We start from the raw sequence: 18,940 nt of genomic DNA, 5'->3' as shown, positions 1-18,940 counted from the left end.
GTTTCTGCTTAGAAATCTGCTATTAATCTGATAGGTTTTCTTTTGTAGGTTACCTGATGCTTTTGCCTCACAGCTTTTAAGATTCTTTCCTTTGTCTTGACTTTAGATAACCTGATGACTATTTGCCCAGGCAATGATCTTTTTTTGTGGTGAATTTCCCAGGTCTTCTTTGAGCTTCTCGTATTTGCATATCTAGATCTCTAGCAAGGCCAGGTAAGTTTTCCTCGATTATTCCTTCAAATATGTTTTCCAAATTTTCAGATTTCTCCTCTTTCTTGAGAACACCAATTATTCTTAGATTTGGACCTTTGACATAGTTCCAAACTTCTTGGAGGCTTTGTTCATTTTTTAAAATTCTTTTCTCTTTGCCTTTGATGGATTGGGTTAATTTGAAAGTCTTGTCTTTGAGCTTAGAAGTTCTTTCTTCTGTTTGTCAGATTCGATTGCTGAGACTTTCCAGTGTGTTTTGCATTTCTCTAAGTGTGTTCTTGATTTCCAGAAGTTGTGATTGTTTTTTATTTATGCTATTTCACTGAATAATTTTCATTGCATATCCTGTATCATGTTTTTTATTTTTTTAATTTTTTTTTATGAGGTGAATTCTCGCTCTGTCACCCAGACTGGAGTGCAGAGTCACAATCTTGGCTTACTGCGACTTCCTCTTCCCTGGTTCAAGTGATTCTCCTGCCTCAGCTGGGACTACAGATGCGTACCACCATGCCCAGTGAGCTAATTTTTGTATTTTTAGTAGAGTTGGAGTTTCACCATGTTGGCCAGGCTGGTCTTGAACTCCTGACCTCAAGTGATCTACCTGCCTCAGCCTCCCAAAGTGCTGTTATTACAGGCGTGAGCCACTGCACCCAGGCAGGTTATTGATTTAAGTTGGACTTCTCTTTTTCCTGGTGCCTCCTTGATTAGCTTAATAATCAATCTTCTGAATTATTTTTCTGGCAATTCAGAGATTTTATCTTGGTTTGGTTCCATTGCTGGTGAGCTGGTATCATCTTTTTGGGGTGGTAAAAAACCTTGTTTTGCCATATTACCAGAATTATTTTTCTGGTTCCTTCTTATTTCGGTAGACTATGTCAGAGGGAAGATCTGGGATTCAAGGGCTGCTGTTCAGATTATTCTGTCCCATAGGGTGCTCCCTAATGTGGTGCTCTTTCCCTTCTCCTGGGAATGGGGCTTCCTGAGAGCTGAACTGCAGTGATTGTTTTGCTCTTGCAGGTCTAGCCACCCGAGCTCCTGAGCTACTGGCTGACACTGGGGAGTGATGGCAAAGAGTTCTGTGAATTGATCTGCCTTCAGGTCTTGCAGCCGTGGATACCAGCGCCTGCTCTGCTAGAGGTAGCAGGGGAGTGAAGTTGACTCTATGTGGGTCCTTGGTTGTGTGTTTGTTTAGTGGTCCAGTTTTGTGCTGGTTTGGCCTCCAGCCAGGAGGTGGCACTTTCAAGAGCATATCAGCTGCAGTCCTATAGGGAAGATGCGAACTTGCCCTAGGGACATCTGGTTAATTATTCAGGTTTCTCCGGTGGTGGACAGGGCCATAGAGCTCCCAAGAGATTATGACCTTTGTCTTTGGCTACCAGGGCAACTAGAGAAAGACCACCAGGTGGGGGCAGGGCTAGGCATGTCTGAGCTCAGAATCTCCCTGGGTGGGTCTTGCTGTGGCTGTTGTGGGGGATGGGTGTGTGGCTCCCAGTCCAGTGGAGTTGTATTCCCAGGGGGATTATGACTACCTCTGCTGAGTCATACGGGTTGCCAGGGAAGTGGGGGAAAGCTGGCAGTCACAGGCCTCACCCTGCTCCCATACAGCCCACAGTCCTAAAAGTCCAGTATCACTTCCACTGTGCCTTCCCAACAGCACCGAGTCTATCTCCAGGCAGCTGGTGACCAGGGCTGAGAATGTGCCCCAGACTACCAGCCTCCCTGCTGAGAAGGCAAGCAGACTCACAGTTTTTTTGCATCTCAGGAAGTCTGCAGAAGTGATCCAGTTCCTTCAAAGGGTCTGTGGATTCTCTAGGCTTTCCTGGTATGTTCCTACAGTAGTTCTTGAAGCAAAAGTTCACAATGTGAGTCTTCACACACTGCTGTCTCTGTCTGATGGGGAGCTGCAAGCTAGTCCTACCTCTTATCTGTCATCTTAATCTCTGTAGTTATTTCTAAACTGGGCTCCACTACTTCCCCAGATGTCTGATCATGGCCTAGTTACTTATCAATCTGGGTTCTAGTTTTTCCAGCTCTAAAATGGGGATGATTATATCTACTTTTTATGGTTGTTGAGGGTTTTGAATAAAAGAAATCATGTTGATCATAATAAATTGCCTCTATTTGGCCTATAAGATGATTATTCCATGTTGTTCAATCTCATAGTTGGAAGGTTTAAGCACAGTGCCATAGGTGTTGGCTTCATAAATGGCATTTGTTATAGTGACAGTGGGAGGGCTCACATAAAGTTGAGGAAGATAAGGGGTCTGCTTCACAGTTCCAAATACATAAAACCTCTATATGGTTCAATACATGTGAAATAGGACAGTTCACCCTGGCTGTAGGCCAAATCGAGGCAACATTCAGTGGTTAGCAGCTCATAGCAAGTTGGAAGGTGCAGGGTGACCCTTGTATGGAATAGGGGAGCATGCCGTCTTGGATGGAAACCTTGAGTGGTAGACGAGAGCCTCTGATGAGATATTTCTTACCACACCTAAAGCTACAGAGGTCTCCTAAGCTTTCTCACCCCAGTGACATGATGGCCAACGGTTATCTTAAGGGCCATTTTTGTGCATTTATACTGAAAGAATAACAGGGGGAGGCGAAACTTTTATAGTTCTTGTACTGCACAGATTCATTAGATTGAATTTGAACAGAAGTAACAGTGAAATACAATTAGTAGCTCTGCGTGGTTCAGAGAGAAAAACTTGTGAGCAATTGCACATAGAAAGACTGACACCTCCCCAATTTTAACATGCCAGCATCAAGATGGAAGTGAGCTGTCCAGAATGAAATGAAGAAAGGAACAGTACCAGGTAAATAAGCAAGAGCAAGACTTGGAAAAAGAGGACCAGGCCGGGCGCGGTGGCTCACACCTGTAATCCCAACACTTTGGGAGGCTGAGGTGGGTGGATCAAGAGGTCAGGAGTTTGAGACCACCCTGGCCAACATTAGTCAGGTGTTGTGGCAGGCGCCTGTAATCCCAGCTACTCGGGAGGCTGAGGCAGGAGAATTGCTTGAACCCCTGGGGCGGAGGTTGCAGTGAGCCAAGATCGCGCCATTGCACTCCAGCCTGGGTGACAGAGCAAGACTCTGTCTCCGGGGGGGAAAAAAAAGGACCAGGTTCAAGGACAGTGATATAACCTGAGCCTCTGCTGGTTAGTGCTTCACTAGTTTCCCAGAAATGAAGGGTTGGTCTTTAATATCACACCCACGCTATGGGGATGCTTGGGTTAACTTTTAATGATATAGACATGTGCAATTAACTGTTAGGTAAGCGCTTTGTGGCTTTTGTTCCAAATGACTTCATAGCTTTTTCTTAAGATCCTGTTTTGAAAGAAGTAGACTCTACAGGTAAACTCAACTCACATTTGCAGTTAATATCCTGGTATATGTTCCATCTATGTTCTTCTGCCTCTTTAAAGGACTTCTCAATTCATTGACAAGTTTCAGTGACTAAAGGCTAAAGGCAAGAGTTATAATAGTGATACATCCCTGCAACTAAGACTGTCAACTTGCTATTAATGACTAAGCAATCATGAATAGCAAGTTGCTATTAAACAGTGATTAATAGCAAGTTGATAGTTTTAGGTGCAGGGATGTATCTGGGCATAGACTTGGGGCACTAAGAAAAAAATGGATGGATGGTGGACACTGATGAGGACCACAGGGTCTCCCAGGTGATGGAAGCTGAGAGTCCCTCTTCCTGTCACTTCTCTTTATCCTCCAAGCCTTCTTGGGCAAATATTTCAAAAATGGAAGGAGAAGAAGAGGGACCCAAAGAAAAATATCCTCTTTCCCTTCTTTTAAACCTTTGATTTGCATTCTTCTTTTTTGAGACAGTCTTTCTCTGTCGCCCAGGCTGGAGTGCAGTGGCATAATCTCAGCTCACTGCAATATCTGCCTCTGGGTTCAAGCGATTCCTGTGCCTCAGCCTCCCGAGTAGCTGGGATTACAGGACGTGCCACCATGCCAGGCTAATTTTTGTATTTTTAGTAGAGATGGGGTTTCGCCATGTTGCCCAGGCTGAGCTCAAGTGATCTGCCTGCCTCAGCCTCCCAAAGTGCTGGGATTACAGATATGAGCCACAGCACCCCACCTCTAATTTGCATCCTTCTGTTTACTAAATAACCTTTGCCAATACTTTATTTGACCTGTACACCTGTACAACAACCCCCAAAGATAGACTGGATGAAAATCATTAATTCACGTGACAGATAAAGTAACTGAGCCTCATGAAAATTTAGTGATTTGCTTGAGGTTGAGCTCAGTTTGTAACTTGGGTCTTCCATCCCCCAATATATTTCTGTTTTCACGGAGGCATTTTACTCATGTGCATTATTTGACATTGAATACTCTTTTTGTTACTTTGTGCTATTAATGTCTATTAAAAGGAAAATTGGAATCTGGGCAGTGGAGCAATATAGGATTAGAAATCAAACAATATATGTCTAATTAATTCAATGAATACTTGATTAATATTTGGCAGTTGCATTTTCATTACAATATAATTAATTAGAATTTCTAGATAAACAACTTCACGCAGTTGCTATGAGAATTAAATGTGATAATGTATGTGAAAGTGTCTACCACAGTGACTGGCAGTTAGAAGGAACTCAATTAGTTGAATATGAATTCTTATCAAGACTAATTTTCATGAGGATTTCTTTGAGGTGAAACTTTACTCTTTTGTAGAGAATTAAAAATAGAGAAGTACTATATAATGCTATCATTAGTTAACAACTAACTTCTGAAAAGCAAACCTCAGGATTTCATAGTTGGAGTACTAGTTCTGAAACGGTCTCCATCTCTTTGGTCTTGTCCACACTAGAAACTTCTGGATGAGTCATCCTAAAATCCTACTTTTATTATGTTAATCATGTGACTAAAAAGTTTCTAGGCTTCTCAATACCTCTTACAACAAGTCTAACATCCTGTTGATTTTAATTTACCTTTATAATCTAGCTTCTTCCAATTGTTCTAAACTCTATCTCAAGTTCCTCTTCATCTAGACACTTGAAACTTCAGGCCTACATTGGTTTCTTTGTTTTTCCTTTACATTTAGTGTTTACTTAATGTTAGTCTATATTGCTTAAGAATTGCCTCTTTTATTTGTTTCCATCTTAATTACAAGCACTTTATTTGTTTCCATCTTAATTACAAGCACTTTTAAGATAAGGTCCCTATGCAACATTCTTTTGTTCTTAACAGTCTACACCAGTCCTAAAAATATAGTAGTAGCTCAGTAGATATTTACTACAATAAACTGAATTGAACTGGACTTTACTAATGGGATTTTATTTTGGGATATTTGTAGTAAACTTGCACAGAGCTGTCACCAGGTGGTGGTAAACGTGGAAAAGCCACCTAACCCTTGACTTGTTCAATAAAATTCTCTTTACATAATTTGCATATAACTTTAAATTATGACTTTATACTGCTTCCTTATTTTTCTTATTCTTCCCCAGTTTTTTGTTGTTTAAATTGAAGTACATTCTGATTAATACCAATACATTAGCAATAGTGCAATTTTTATGGTTGGAGAAGATGCTGTTCAAGTTTTTGAGAATTAGAGATACCACAAGAGCATAATTTTAGGTAAAGGTATTTTAGGTTTAAGGTATAAAAAGAATGCCAATCTCAATTTTTTTTTCTTTTAAAGAGGAGCATGGTACCAATATTCAAAACTCTTGCAAAATTGGGAGCCAAGCAAGTCGGTCATCAGCTGTGTAGAAACCTTACTATGGTGTGATTTTTGGTGAAATTTCTGTCATTGGTCCTTTTCAAGAATATATATTTAAATCCCAGTAGAAATCATTGCTCATCTGAATAGCCTCTTCTGATTTGATTGATGTTTTTGTCACTTTCTTTGAAGTAAATAGCTTCATTAGCATACCAAATATGCTATCTGTCCTTGACCTCTCCAGGCACTTAACTGACCACTCACTTAAGATCTAAATATCTCACCTACGTTTTTGTTGTCAGTTCAGGGTCAATCTTTCCAGATAGAAAAGGAAAGAGCTTTAACTAGATAGCTGGTGAGTAGTTTCTAAACAGAAGAAAAGTAGTTTTCTTTGTAATAAAATCTAATCTGTCAGGACTAGTCATTTATTCTGCCTCTAAAGTGTGTAAAATGCCAAGATAGTTGAGCTTATTGAAATCGGTGTGTACTGGGTAAAAAGAGAGAGAAAAAAAAAAAAAAGAAAAGAAATCATTGGGAAGTGGTTAAATTGTTCAAGAAAAAGTATGGAAAAACTCAGGAAAAAGAGATGAAAATAATTATTGAAACTAAGGCATGACATGCCAAAGTCAGTAAGTCTGAGTAAAAGATCTATTTATATGTATTCTTCCAGTGTGTAAATGAATCCTGGAGAGACGTGTGGAGTTGCGGTTACTTTTTCAGGCCACTAAAGTTCATAGTTAACTAAAGGGTATGAAGTAGCCTGGATGAGATCACTCTTGGGACAGTCCCTATTCTTTCAAGAAAGTAGGATGCCATTCAGTCATGTTAGGGTCAGAAAGAAACCAGAAGAATGCCACTTCCTCAATTTAATATACAGTAAGCCCTCACTTAATGTTGCCCATAGGTACTTGGAAACTGCGACTTTAAGCAAAATGACTTACTTACCAGAGGCTAATTGATATAACAAGAGTTAAGTTGCCACGTCATATTTCCGGTCACAAAAACATCACCAAACTTCTAAATAAAGACCCAAATCACTTCTAAAATTAAACATTGAAATATATGTGAGCCATACATATGTTTTAAAAAGATAATAAAAACAAGTAAGATAATTATTTATCCCATTTTTGGTGACTCAGTGAGTGACGGTGGTGGTCTTGGTGGTGGGTTAAAACAAGAAATAAATGTTTGAAAAGAGAACATTTTTTCAGGAGCACCTCCTCCCGCTACACAATTCACAAACAAACATTGATATGCCATGGAGGGCTTGCTGAGTGCTTTCGTATCACCTTGTTTTTTGTCGTGCATTCGTATGGTTACTGTGAACATGATGAATATTTATTTTATAATAATTTGTATTTATTCATTAACTCCTTTTTCAAACGACTTACTCCAGTTCAGGGTGGAGGCGGCCAGAGCCCATTCTATAAGCTCAGGGCACAAGGTGGGCACCAGCCCTGGACAGGACACCATCCCATTGCAGCAGGTACACTCACACACACGCCCACACTCACTCAGACTGAGACCAGATACACAGGCCAGTACACCTAATGGGCACATCTTTGAGATGTGGGAGGAAACCAGAGTACCTGGAGAAAAACCCATGCAGACATAACTCCACACAGACAGTGGCCCTGGTTGGAAACTGATTTTTTTTTTTTCCTCATCAAGATTATAACAAAACAGCGTTGGAGGAAATGACATTATGCAAGGACCTGTTGTATTTCACTCTTCTTCCAAGTTCCTTTTTGATTAGATTTCATGGAGAATCTGAGTATGTTTGCATCTTTGTGATCCCAGTCCATGAAACAGTGATCAGGAAGGGGATGTGGATGAGAGTGAGGGGAGATGAGTAGCAGAGTGGATGGACCTAATGAGACTGTGATAGTTTCCACAGATTTCGATAAGCTTTTAATCTTTGATGACTCTGGTTGTGGAGAAACAAGGCTGAATTCATTTACTTGAAGAATTATTTACAAAATGTTTCTTAATGACATAAAACACTTAAAATGCCTTAAAGGCAATTGATTTGAGTTTTTTTTTAATTAAAGAGAATCATAGTGGTATGTGGAATCATGTACTTCAAGTTAGAAGTCGTTCATTTCCAGTTCTGACACTCTCTGAGCCTGTTTTCTTTTTCGGGAAACAGAGAAAGAAAAAGGCTATGAGAAGGATTTAGTGAGATAGTGTAGTACATGAAAACATTTTATAAATGATAACTTACCAACAAAATACAACTATTTAAAAAAGTTATCTTTGAAATAATAGTAAATGATTTCAGACTTGCAGAAAAGTTGCATACATTAGTACAAAGAATTCTCATATTTCCGCAATGTTCACATTTTTCTGCATTTGCTTAATCATTCTCTCCTTTCCCTGTCTCTTTCTTTTTCTTTTTTTTTTGAGACGGAGTCTCACTCTGTCGCCAGGCTGGAGTGCAGTGGCACCATCTCGGCTCACTGCAACCTCTGCCTCTGGGCTCAAGCGATTCTCCTGCCTTAGCCTCCCGAGTAGCTGGGGCTATAGGTGCGTGCCATCACGCCCAGCTAATTTTTGTATTTTTAGTAGAGACGGGGTTTCACCGTGTTGGCCAGGGTGGTCTTGATCTCTTGGCCTCGTGACCTGCCCACCTCAGCCTCCCAAAGTGCTGGGATTACAGGCGTGAGCCACCGTGACTGGCCTGTCTCTTTTTTTTTTATCTCTCTCTCTCTCTACATATATGTATGTGTGTGTTTTATTCAAAACCATTTGGGAATAAGTTGTAGGCATAATACCTCTTTCTCCCTGAATGCTTCTGTATGTATTTCCTAAAAACAAAAACATTATCTTATATAGTCACAGTGTACTAGCACAATCAGGAAGTTAATGGTTGATACAGCACTATTATCTAATTTACAGAGCTTATTCAATTCAAATTTTACCAACTGGCTAACTGATGTCTGAAATGTACTACTATCAAATGGCTAGCAATTTTAGAAATATGAATTAACATACAGGAAATTTCTGATAGTCAGAGAAAATGGAAAGAAAAACAAGAAAGAAAGAAAGTTAGAAAGTTTTACTGTCTGAATAAAGGCTGCTTCTTTTCTTTTAAAAAATTCCTTCTGATAATGCTGTCTTCATCTTTGTATAGGTTGCTATTTGAAATAATAGCATATATTAATAATAATACTGGCAATAGATCCGAATATTTTTTAAAAACTTGAATAAATACTGTTATTATTTAAACCACAATAACTAGCATAACAGACAAAATATATTAATTTAAGCAGAATACACTATGAAAGGAGAAACATACAAAGTAATTTTGGGAACATATGCATTTCTACCAGGTGATACAGACTTTAGGAAATAAAATAATTCAGTTGAGTCAATTTTTACAAAGACCAAGAAGGAAAATATGATGCTAAAATGAAAATTGAAGGAAAACAAAAGCAAAATAAGTTCAACTAACTTACTTCGTTAATGCAGATGGTGGATGTTTTTAGGCTCATAATAGTAAGTGCTGTATAGAAATGAACATCTTTATCAAATTTGAGAGTCATGAAGTATATTTGTCCCTGGTCAAGTGGTATAGGGGCAACAGTATACAACAAAACATATACATAGGCAAAATGATAAATAAATAAAAAGGAAATATCCAGATACAATCTAAGCCTAAAATACTTTGTTAGACTTTAGGCATTCCAGTACCAATAATTTGAAGAAAAATTGGAGCTAGGCCAGGAGAAAGCAATTGTGATGATTAAGAGAAGGAAAGGATTAAGTTATAAGTAAAGATTTAAGTAGACAAATATATAACTCGGGGCAAGTAATGACAATGGAGTATATTATAAGATTCTACAAATATTTGAAAGTTAAAAAGGTGATAGTGGAATTATTTAAAATGATATAAAAGAGTAAGTTACCAGGAGTAATTTAGGCCGAAGAACTCTTTGACATTGAAAATCATTAGTTTTTGGAAAACTCTTCTAATAGGGAGTTAAAAGTACCTATTCTTTCTGAGAATTTGAAACTAGAGAGAAAATGATTTTTGATTGTGAGTAGTTGTTTTCAGGCAAGGGGAAAGACTGATCCTGTCATTTGACTCCCCATCTATTTCCATGAACAGAAAAGTCAAAGATATTAAATCTAAGATGGGCTAATGTAGTGTCTACCAATTATTCAAGAGCTCATGTTAATCACGAGTGCCCCATAACATTTTTAGATTGTGCTACATAATTAATGTCTGCATTATATACTGACTTCAGCAGTTTGTTATCTTTTATTTTGGAGGAAATGGTTGGCTTAAGGCTTTATGTTTTCATTCCAAACAGCGGTTACCAGTGTTGGATCTCAACACTGGTTGATCCCATTAGGATCTCAATATATACTTCATTAAGTGGAAAGCTATATTTGCTTTCCAAGCAGCGTGTTTATATTTGAATTGATTCCAGAAAAAATTTGAGGTGCTTACTTGTTTCCACTTCTGATTTGGAGTATTTTGTTGCATGTATAAAAAGACTTTTCCCCTGTTCTATGTTTGTCATCAGCTGGTTGCCAAGTAAAAACGTCTGTCTCGGTCATCCCATCCTTTCGATTCCTATTTCCACTGTTTCCATTTAGTCCCTTATCATTTCCCATGCAAGAGCTAACACTCTATTTCACTGTGTTGTTTTCTTTCTTCTATGCCTCTACTGCCTTGCTGCCAGAAACATCTTTCTTAGTGTCTTTTGTTGGCTCAAAAATATTCAGTGGATCACTAATTGCCAACTGGATAAAGTTTAAATCGATTCATTTGAGTCCTTTCAGGATCTGTCCTCATCTTACTTTCTCAGGCCCATCTCCAGCTACTTCCGGTGCTTTCAGTCTCAGTGAGGGCCACACAGCCTTTCTCACACTTCTGCTCGTGCTGTTTATTTGGCCTAAATCCTCTCATCTTCCGTGGCCCCATGCAGATGTCACTTTCTCTCGGAAGCTTTTCTTGAATCCTTTAGGTGAGATTAATTATTCAATTCTTTATATTTCTTGTAGCATTTATGTCACATATCTAGATCAAATTAGTTTTGTGTCTTTTTTTTTTTTTCCCATGAAAGTACAATTGCCTTGAGGACAAAATCTGGATCTCATTCAACATACACAGTCCTGAACATATGGCCTTGTACATAGGTCTCAACTATAGTAGGTCCTCAATAAGCTTTTATAGAATGATTGAAAAGACAGAATGGTTATCATCTTCATGGGGAAGAATTTCAGAAGCAAACAACATGGGAGAACAGTTGTGTTTTTCCAACTATTCTGTATTTTCCTGAGCTGTGTAACAGAACAAGGTATAATACAAAATTTTTCTTTTAATAACCTAGGTTTCTTTAGATTGTTTCCAGATTTGACCTAATTCAAGCAACATGAGGATGTAATATCCATTTCTATCCTCTGCTACCCTGTGATTCCTTAGCCGTGTGCTTTTCTTTTCAACTATTATCACCACTAGACATATTACATATTATTATTACTTAATTGTTAATTATTTTCTATCTTCATTCTCTGGAGTGTGAGCACCAAGAAATTAGTGACTTTGTTTTTGTTCATTGCTTTATCCTCATTGCTCTCAACGATGCTTGACATGTAGCAAGTGTTCAACACATTTGTTGGATAAATAAGTGAATTTACATTGTGTCGTTTGTGTTATTAAAAGAAGTTCTTATTACGTAGGGTCAATTTTGAGACTATCAAGTTTGGCATTTTATAAAACCCAAAGCATGTAATAATAATTTGATTCATTCAGAAAACTCACGTTGATTATTTAGAATTTTTATTGTGATTTAGGAAATGATTGGCCATTAGTCAGAAATGTTAATTGGGGTTCCTAATGTCAGTCTTACAGTAGAAAAAAATATGAGGTATTTATCTATAGGGCCTTGTGCTTGTTATAGAAGATGGTATAAACCTGAAATACAACTTAGCTCCCCAAATAATCCTTTGTCTTTGGGGATAATGGTGAATCTGGTTTGATATAATTTTCAGCACATAGTTGTACATCATCTGTTTTTCATCATTTTTGTTCTTTTCATAGGTTGTCACTGAAAAAGCTATTCCAGTTCATTTTTGAACTGCTAGAGATCTGATCGCTTTTCATTACATGTATCGAAACATCATTATGTACCTTATGAATATGTACATTTATTATTTACTGGTTAAAAAATAAAATAAAATAAAAGAAATAAAGCCTTTACACATCTCAAGGGTAGAGCTTTTGCAACTGAGGGAGGAAAAGTAAAATGCATAGCTGCCTTAAATTGTGTAAGCCAATGACTGAGCCTTTGATCTTAGATTGTCTTGCTGGATGTAGTTCGCCTTGAACCACATACCATGTTTACCACTCACTAGTGTATGTAAGGATTTTTTTTAAAGGACTTTGAAAATGAAAATATTCTATCAGCTTTAAAAAAATTAAGTTGACACTTTTTTCTTTTCTCTCTTTTTTTAAGACTTGAACATCTAAATATATGATTATCAATTACTTTTACATTATATTCATAGTGAGGTAAATTTAAAAAGAGATATAAATCTTCATGATATAGAAGTGTACTGTAACATAATTTTTTAGTTAAAAAATTTTTCCTAAGATTTAAGGGTATTGTTGTTTGTCCTCCTATATCTGGAGAAAATATGGAAGTTCCTTTAAATAAACCGCTGAATTTTTTGCTCAATTACCTCTGTGTGTGTGTGTGTGTGTGTATGTATGTGTGTTTGTGTGTATCATCTTATCTTTATTACTTATTGATAATTTGGGGCTTCCAAATACCAAAATTTCTTCAAGAAAAAGACAGTATTTTCTCAGAAAGGGTTCTTATATGTATCAAAACTTCTTTAGAGTTTAAACCAGGCATATTAAATGCCTAATTGAGAAGGAAAGTTTTGATTTTTTTAAAAGGATGAAGCATTGATTTTTCACATTTTATAGAGTTATTCAATTTAATCACCAAATTCATGATGCGCACTACTCAGATAATACGAGATTATAACATGATTCCAAATATGTGAATTTATAGATAAAGTAATGCTAAACATTAAGGCAAATTTAAGATATATCATTGAGAAGAAATTGGAAAGAATTTTAAATTTCAAAAAGCACAAATTCTGTACTTAGTTTTGCTACAGAGTTGTCTGTGATCTTGGCAAGTCAGAAACTTCATTTGTCTTAGTGTTCCCATCTGTAAAATTGTGGTCATTATACTTGACACTTCCTTTCTTAAAAGGGGATGTTATGAGGATGAATAAGGTAATGCATTGTGGTAAAATGCTTTGAGCTCCTTAGAAGAAGTGTGTTACATAAATACAGAGTAGTATCTCACATGAAAAATAGCTGCAGTACTTTAAATATATCTACTAAGAGGTACAATCAACTCCTCATCTATTTTTTTCTCAATGTGGAAAATTTTTTACATTAAAAGAAATGATCTTCATCTATTGATTGGCAAATACATCATCAGCTCTCTCTTTTATTGTGTCACTAATACTCTTTTAAAACTTAAATAGTAATCAAACACACTATCAATCTTTCCTGTTCTTTACACGGGAAACTTTGGAGTCATCTTCAGCTCCTTTCTCTCATTTGACCCCTTAATATTTACAGTTCTTGCTTGGTAATGCTTATGAGCTCTATTTTTTTTAATCTCTATATATTTTGCTATGTACCCTGCAGTGAGTTATAGTAGCTAATCGATCAGACTTACGAGCCAGATTGTTTGGGTTCAAATCCCAGTTCTTTCATTTACTATGCAAACTTTGGCATGTAATTTAATGACCTTGTGCCTCAATTTCCTCATCAGTAAAACAGTTGCAATAATGTTGCCTATCTGAACAGGTCGTAGAGGGAAATAAGTAAGGTGATACATGTAAAGCTATTTATAACTTTGCCTGGCACATAATATACTCTCAGTAGACATTAGCTATTATCGGTATATGGACAACTATAATAATTGTGTATTCATTTATTGTTCATTAGGCTTATTGAGGCACTAGCATATTCCACTAGTCCACCTTTACAACACAATGCAACTTTCTTTTAGAAATTAAGTTACTCCCTTTTAAATTTTGAATTGAATCCTCCCCAAGCTCTGAAATGATCATCTTCCATCTCCTAATTATGTGTTTGAAACGAAACCTCTAACATTCTTGAAGAACCACTTGCATCTATACAAATTATCCAACCTCATTGTCAATAACCCACAGGTGGGCATACTGCTTCAATCAGGTAAATATCCCTGTCATTCTTCACCAGTGTATCATCAACTTCCAGTTTTAGTCTCTATTTCTCCTTATGAATATATGCCCATCCTTTCTCTGCTTTGGATTTCTGTTCCTCTCTGGAGCTCTTCCCAAGGATTCTCTCTCTTCTGATTTGTCTAATCATTTCAAGAATAATAACACATCAGCACATTGTGTAGATCACTAACGTATAACTGAATTTGATTATGTAGTTGGTATGTTTATATTTTATGTGCAGTATAACTTTATATTGCTTTTTGTATCAGGGTGAGGCAATATCCATAGCAAAGAATCCCTTGCCCTGGGTACTGTAAATTAGGCTGGAATGGGTATTGTATGTACAGAGTTCTCCGACAAGCTCCTGAAATTATCCTTTGTTGGTTTAGCAGTTCCATAGCATACGGCTCCTCTGACTTCCTGTTTAGTCTCTTAGGTCCCCAAATTTTAAATGAACTGCTTACTACTGCAAGTTTCAAGCTGAGTGCATATCATATGTAAATATATTGTTTTAGGGAGCCTTAGAGAAAAGTTCTAAGCAAACAGTAGTAACTACCCATAGATTCATAGATGCTGAAGAACAGAAAATTCCTAAAATGTCACCTGTCCTTCAAGACCAAGGAGTCACAGTAATTTCTGTTTCTATTAGCTTAATAAGAGATAATTCCAGAGAATAATCTGATATTTCTATATCTCCATAAAACATTAATTTAAAAAATTACTCACTTCTGGTTTAGAGCTATTGCATCATGTAATTCTAGTAAAGCTTGGAGCCAATTTCTGATTTGGGGATGCAATATCTAATACTGAATTGGAAGCTAATACTATTTTTACAGTTCACTCTTTTTTGTCTCAACATTTCCCCCAATAGTTTAGTAATGTCTATTCTTCCTTTTAACACTATGTGTGTGTGTGTGTGTGTGTGTGTGTGTATGTGTGTGTGTGTGTGTGTGTATGACAGGGTGATACAGGAGGGAGGCTCACATTTTTGTAAAAACTGTGCAGAAAAGAAACAGTATACAATTAATCCTTGAACAAAACAAGGGTTAGGGATGCCAACTCCTGCCTCTGCTGCTGCCACAGTCAAAAATCTGAATGTAAATTTTAAACCTCCCCAAACTTAAATACTAATAACCAACTTTTGACTGGAAGTCTTACCAAACATATAGTTGATTAACACACATTTTGGATATTATATCTATTATATATTGCTTTTTTTTTTTTTTTTTGAGACGGAGTCTTGCTCTGTCACCCAGGTTGGAGTGCAGTGGCATGATCTCGGCTCACTGCAAGCTCTGCCTCCTGGGTTCACGCCATTCTCCTGCCTCAGCCTCCCGAGTAGCTGGGGCTACAGGTGTCTGCCACCATGCCTGGATAATTTTTTTTTTGTATTTTTAGTAGAGACGGGGTTTCACCATGTTAGCCAGGATGGTCTCGATCTCCTGACCTCGTGATCCGCCCGCCTCGGCCTCCCAAAGTGCTGGGATTACAGGCGTAAGCCACCGCGTCCAGCCATATATTGCATTCTTACAATAAAGTAAGCTGGAGAAAAGAAAATATTATTAAGAAAATCGTAAGGAAAATATATTTACTATGCATTAACTGGAAGTATATCATCATAAATGTCTTCGTCCTTGCTGTTTTCATATTGAGTAGGCCGAGGAGAAAGAAGAAAAAGAGGAGTTAGTATCTTACTGTCTTAGGTGTGGCAAAGGCAAAAGAAAATCTGCCTATAATTGAACCAGTGCAATTCAAACCCCTGTTGTTCAAGGGTCATCTACAGATAGAGGCAGATTTCTGAGAGGCAGAATTGAGCATAAGAGTGAAAATTTACTTCCTCAGAATAGGAGATCTCTAAGAGGGTCTTAGACTTTCATAGGGCTAGGCTTTGGAATTTGAGCCAACTTTACCGAGATCTCAGATATAAGGTACCCCCACTTTATATCTGTGTTAGACATATAACATTATAAATTAATAAGGATAGTTTTCACTGGATACATTTGAAAGTTCGTCTTATTATATAGAGCCACAGACCATCTTCATTAGAATCACATGGAATTTTGTTAAATTACTAGGCCTCTCTCCAGATTCACCAAAAGAATCTCTGGGGTTGGGTGCAGAGATGCTTATGCACATTAAAGTTTAAAAACCACTGCCTTTGAAGCATATCTCCTTATTTTGTGTATATTTCCCCTTTAGACTATAGGTATCTTGAGAGTCATAATATTTTATATTTTTGCAAAATTTATGGGATTTCTATTTAATTTGTAGGTCTCTTGGCAACCATCCCATCACAAATGCTCAATAAATATTGTTAAAATACAATGGAATTACCTCAAATGTATTTGCCATTTTATATACTTCCAGAAAATCCCACAAGATGTCAGAAGGAATATAACTGAGTAAAAATGTCTGCTCTCATTATATTCTTGAAAATTGCTGAAAGAATAGATTTTAAGTGTTCTCAACCCACAAATGTTAAGTATGGGAAGTAATGCAGATGTTAATTAGCTCAATTTAGCCATTTCACAATCTACACATATTTTAAAACAGTATTTATCTTGTTGTACATGATAAATACATACAATTTTGTCAATTAAAAATAAATAAATAAGGAAATAAGTACATGCTCTCTTTTGCTTTCCTGTTTTGAGGTTCCTGAACACCAATACATTAGGTAACAGTTGAATTAGGACTTGAATTGACAGTCATTATAGTTTAAGGTGAATATAGTATCCACCCATATCTCCATGTTTTAACCAATTGTATAAGCTTTCTAGATATATGGAATGACCTTGGCCCCAGGCATGTTGGTAAACTTTCCAGAAGGGTGAGACTTCACAGATCTGTCACGTTCAGCAGTTCTTACAGTTGCTAGTGGCTCCCTGGACTCCAGACCTGTATGTCCAACTGCCTTCTCAGTCTACTTGATGCCTACCAGACACCTCAATTTCAATCTTCTTGTGTGTTCAAAGTCCTCAGAGCCAGCCTGAGCTCCTCTCTCTCTTTTGATCTGTGTCTTCTCTCTGACCAAATATTTTACTGCTATCTGCAAAGTATGTGTGCAGAGTCTAACCACTTTTTAAAAAATTGGACTTCAGCTTTTAAAGCAGTCTTAGGTTTACAGCAAAACTGAATGGAAGGTGGAGGGATTTCTCATATACTCCCAGCTCCCATAACCGCATAGCTTCCCCATTATCAACATCCACTACCAGAGTGGTGCATTCGTTACAATTGATGAACTTACATTGACACATCATTATCATGCGAATTCCATGATTTACATTAGGGTTCACTCTTGGTTTAACTACGTTTTAATTCTTTCACTTCATCCCTGGTCCAAGTCAAGATCATCTTTTTCCCAGATCATTTCAATAGCCTCCTAACTTGTCTCTCTACTTCTGCTTTTGCCTCCTTTGGTCTATCCTCAATATAGTGGCCATGGTGAAAAAATATTTACCAGATAATGACATTACTTGGCTCCAAACTCTCCAATGCTTTCCATTTCATCCAGAACAAAAGTCAAAATCCTTACAACAAAAACCAGTTTTATTTTAGCAATATAACCAATTTTATTTTAGCAACATATTATAATTGTATTAGAAGAAAGCAAATGCTGAATTTAGATAAGTAATATTTATTGACCTTTAAATTATCTTTTACTCTGTGCATTAAAAAACAATTACTTGGTATATACAAGCTTTAATTGCACCCTATCCATTAATATTTATCAAGTATAATATTTGTTAGTTATTAATCAAGCACATGCTCTGTACTGGTTCAAGCACTATAAGTATCCAAGATACTGTAGAACACATGGTTTATTGCAGACCTATGGTTTGAAACCTGGATAGAGTTGGGAAAGCCAACCACTGTGATTGCCGAAAGATCTTTATTTCTTTTGGCTTATTTAGTGTGAGATATTGCAATTTTTGGTGACTCTTTCTTTCTTCCTTTCTTTCTTTCTTTTTTCTTTCTTTTTCTTTCTTTCTTTCTTTCTTTCTTTCTTTCTTTCTTTTTCTTTCTTTCTTTTTCTCTTTCTCTCTTTCTTTCTTCCTTTCCCCTCTCTCTCTCTTTCTTTCTTTCTTTTTTTTTTTTTTGAGACAGTGTCTTGATCTGTTGCCCAGGCTGGAGTTGAGTGGCACAATCTTGGCTCACTGCAACCTCCGCCTCCTGGGTTCAAGTGATTTTCTTTTCTCAGCCTCCCAAATAGCTGGGATTACAGGTGCATGCCACCATGCCCGGCTAATTTTTGTATTTTTAGTAGAGAAGGGGTTTTGCCATGTTGGCCAGGCTGACCTCAGGTGATCCACCCGACTTGGCCTCCCAAAGTGCTGGGATTACAGCTTGAGCCACTGTGCCCTGCTGATGTTTTCTTTAGAATGGAATGTTTTATTACACTTTTAATGTTGCTTCATGTAATCTTTCTTTCCATAATTAGTGTCTTTCAAACTTGTTATGGTTATAATGAGATCATATGTAGAAAACATTAGAGAGAAAGTTGAGATTTGGACTTTGTCTTCACAATTTCTATATTACATTTTGTTTTTACCCACATTTCACTCACACAAAAGAAATTGAAAGAAAACCCACCAATTTCAACACATGGGGCATTTAAAACTAATGACTAAAAGTAAGTTTTGTTTATCTAAAAAATAAACCTCCTCTGACAGTAGGGTCAATGTTACAATGATAAAACCAAAATTTCTCTCTTATAAAATTCATAGCTTACTTAGAAATGGCTATTAATTAGAAATTTGGCATACTTACACACATAAGTATGCAATATATAAAATAATATTA

The 18,940-nt window shown here is 37.0% G+C and overlaps 1 long non-coding RNA gene across 1 annotated transcript in view; it reads left to right on the top strand.

Annotated features, from left to right (window-relative positions):
• Positions 1-1,780: 1,780 nt before the first annotated feature.
• Positions 1,781-18,940, top strand: part of LOC129049559 (uncharacterized) — a 69,002-nt gene continuing 51,842 nt past the window's right edge. Inside the window, exons 1-2 of the long non-coding RNA XR_008512744.2 lie at positions 1,781-2,032; positions 2,970-3,023. This is a non-coding gene — a long non-coding RNA (uncharacterized LOC129049559). The remainder of the gene's footprint in view (positions 2,033-2,969; positions 3,024-18,940) is intronic.

The sequence above is a fragment of the Pongo abelii genome, chromosome 14, assembly GCF_028885655.2.
Source record: "Pongo abelii isolate AG06213 chromosome 14, NHGRI_mPonAbe1-v2.0_pri, whole genome shotgun sequence".
In the NCBI taxonomy this organism is placed as follows: Eukaryota; Metazoa; Chordata; class Mammalia; order Primates; family Hominidae; genus Pongo; species Pongo abelii.
Note: the sequence above shows the minus strand (reverse complement) of the source record. Positions and strands in the feature narration are given on the sequence as shown.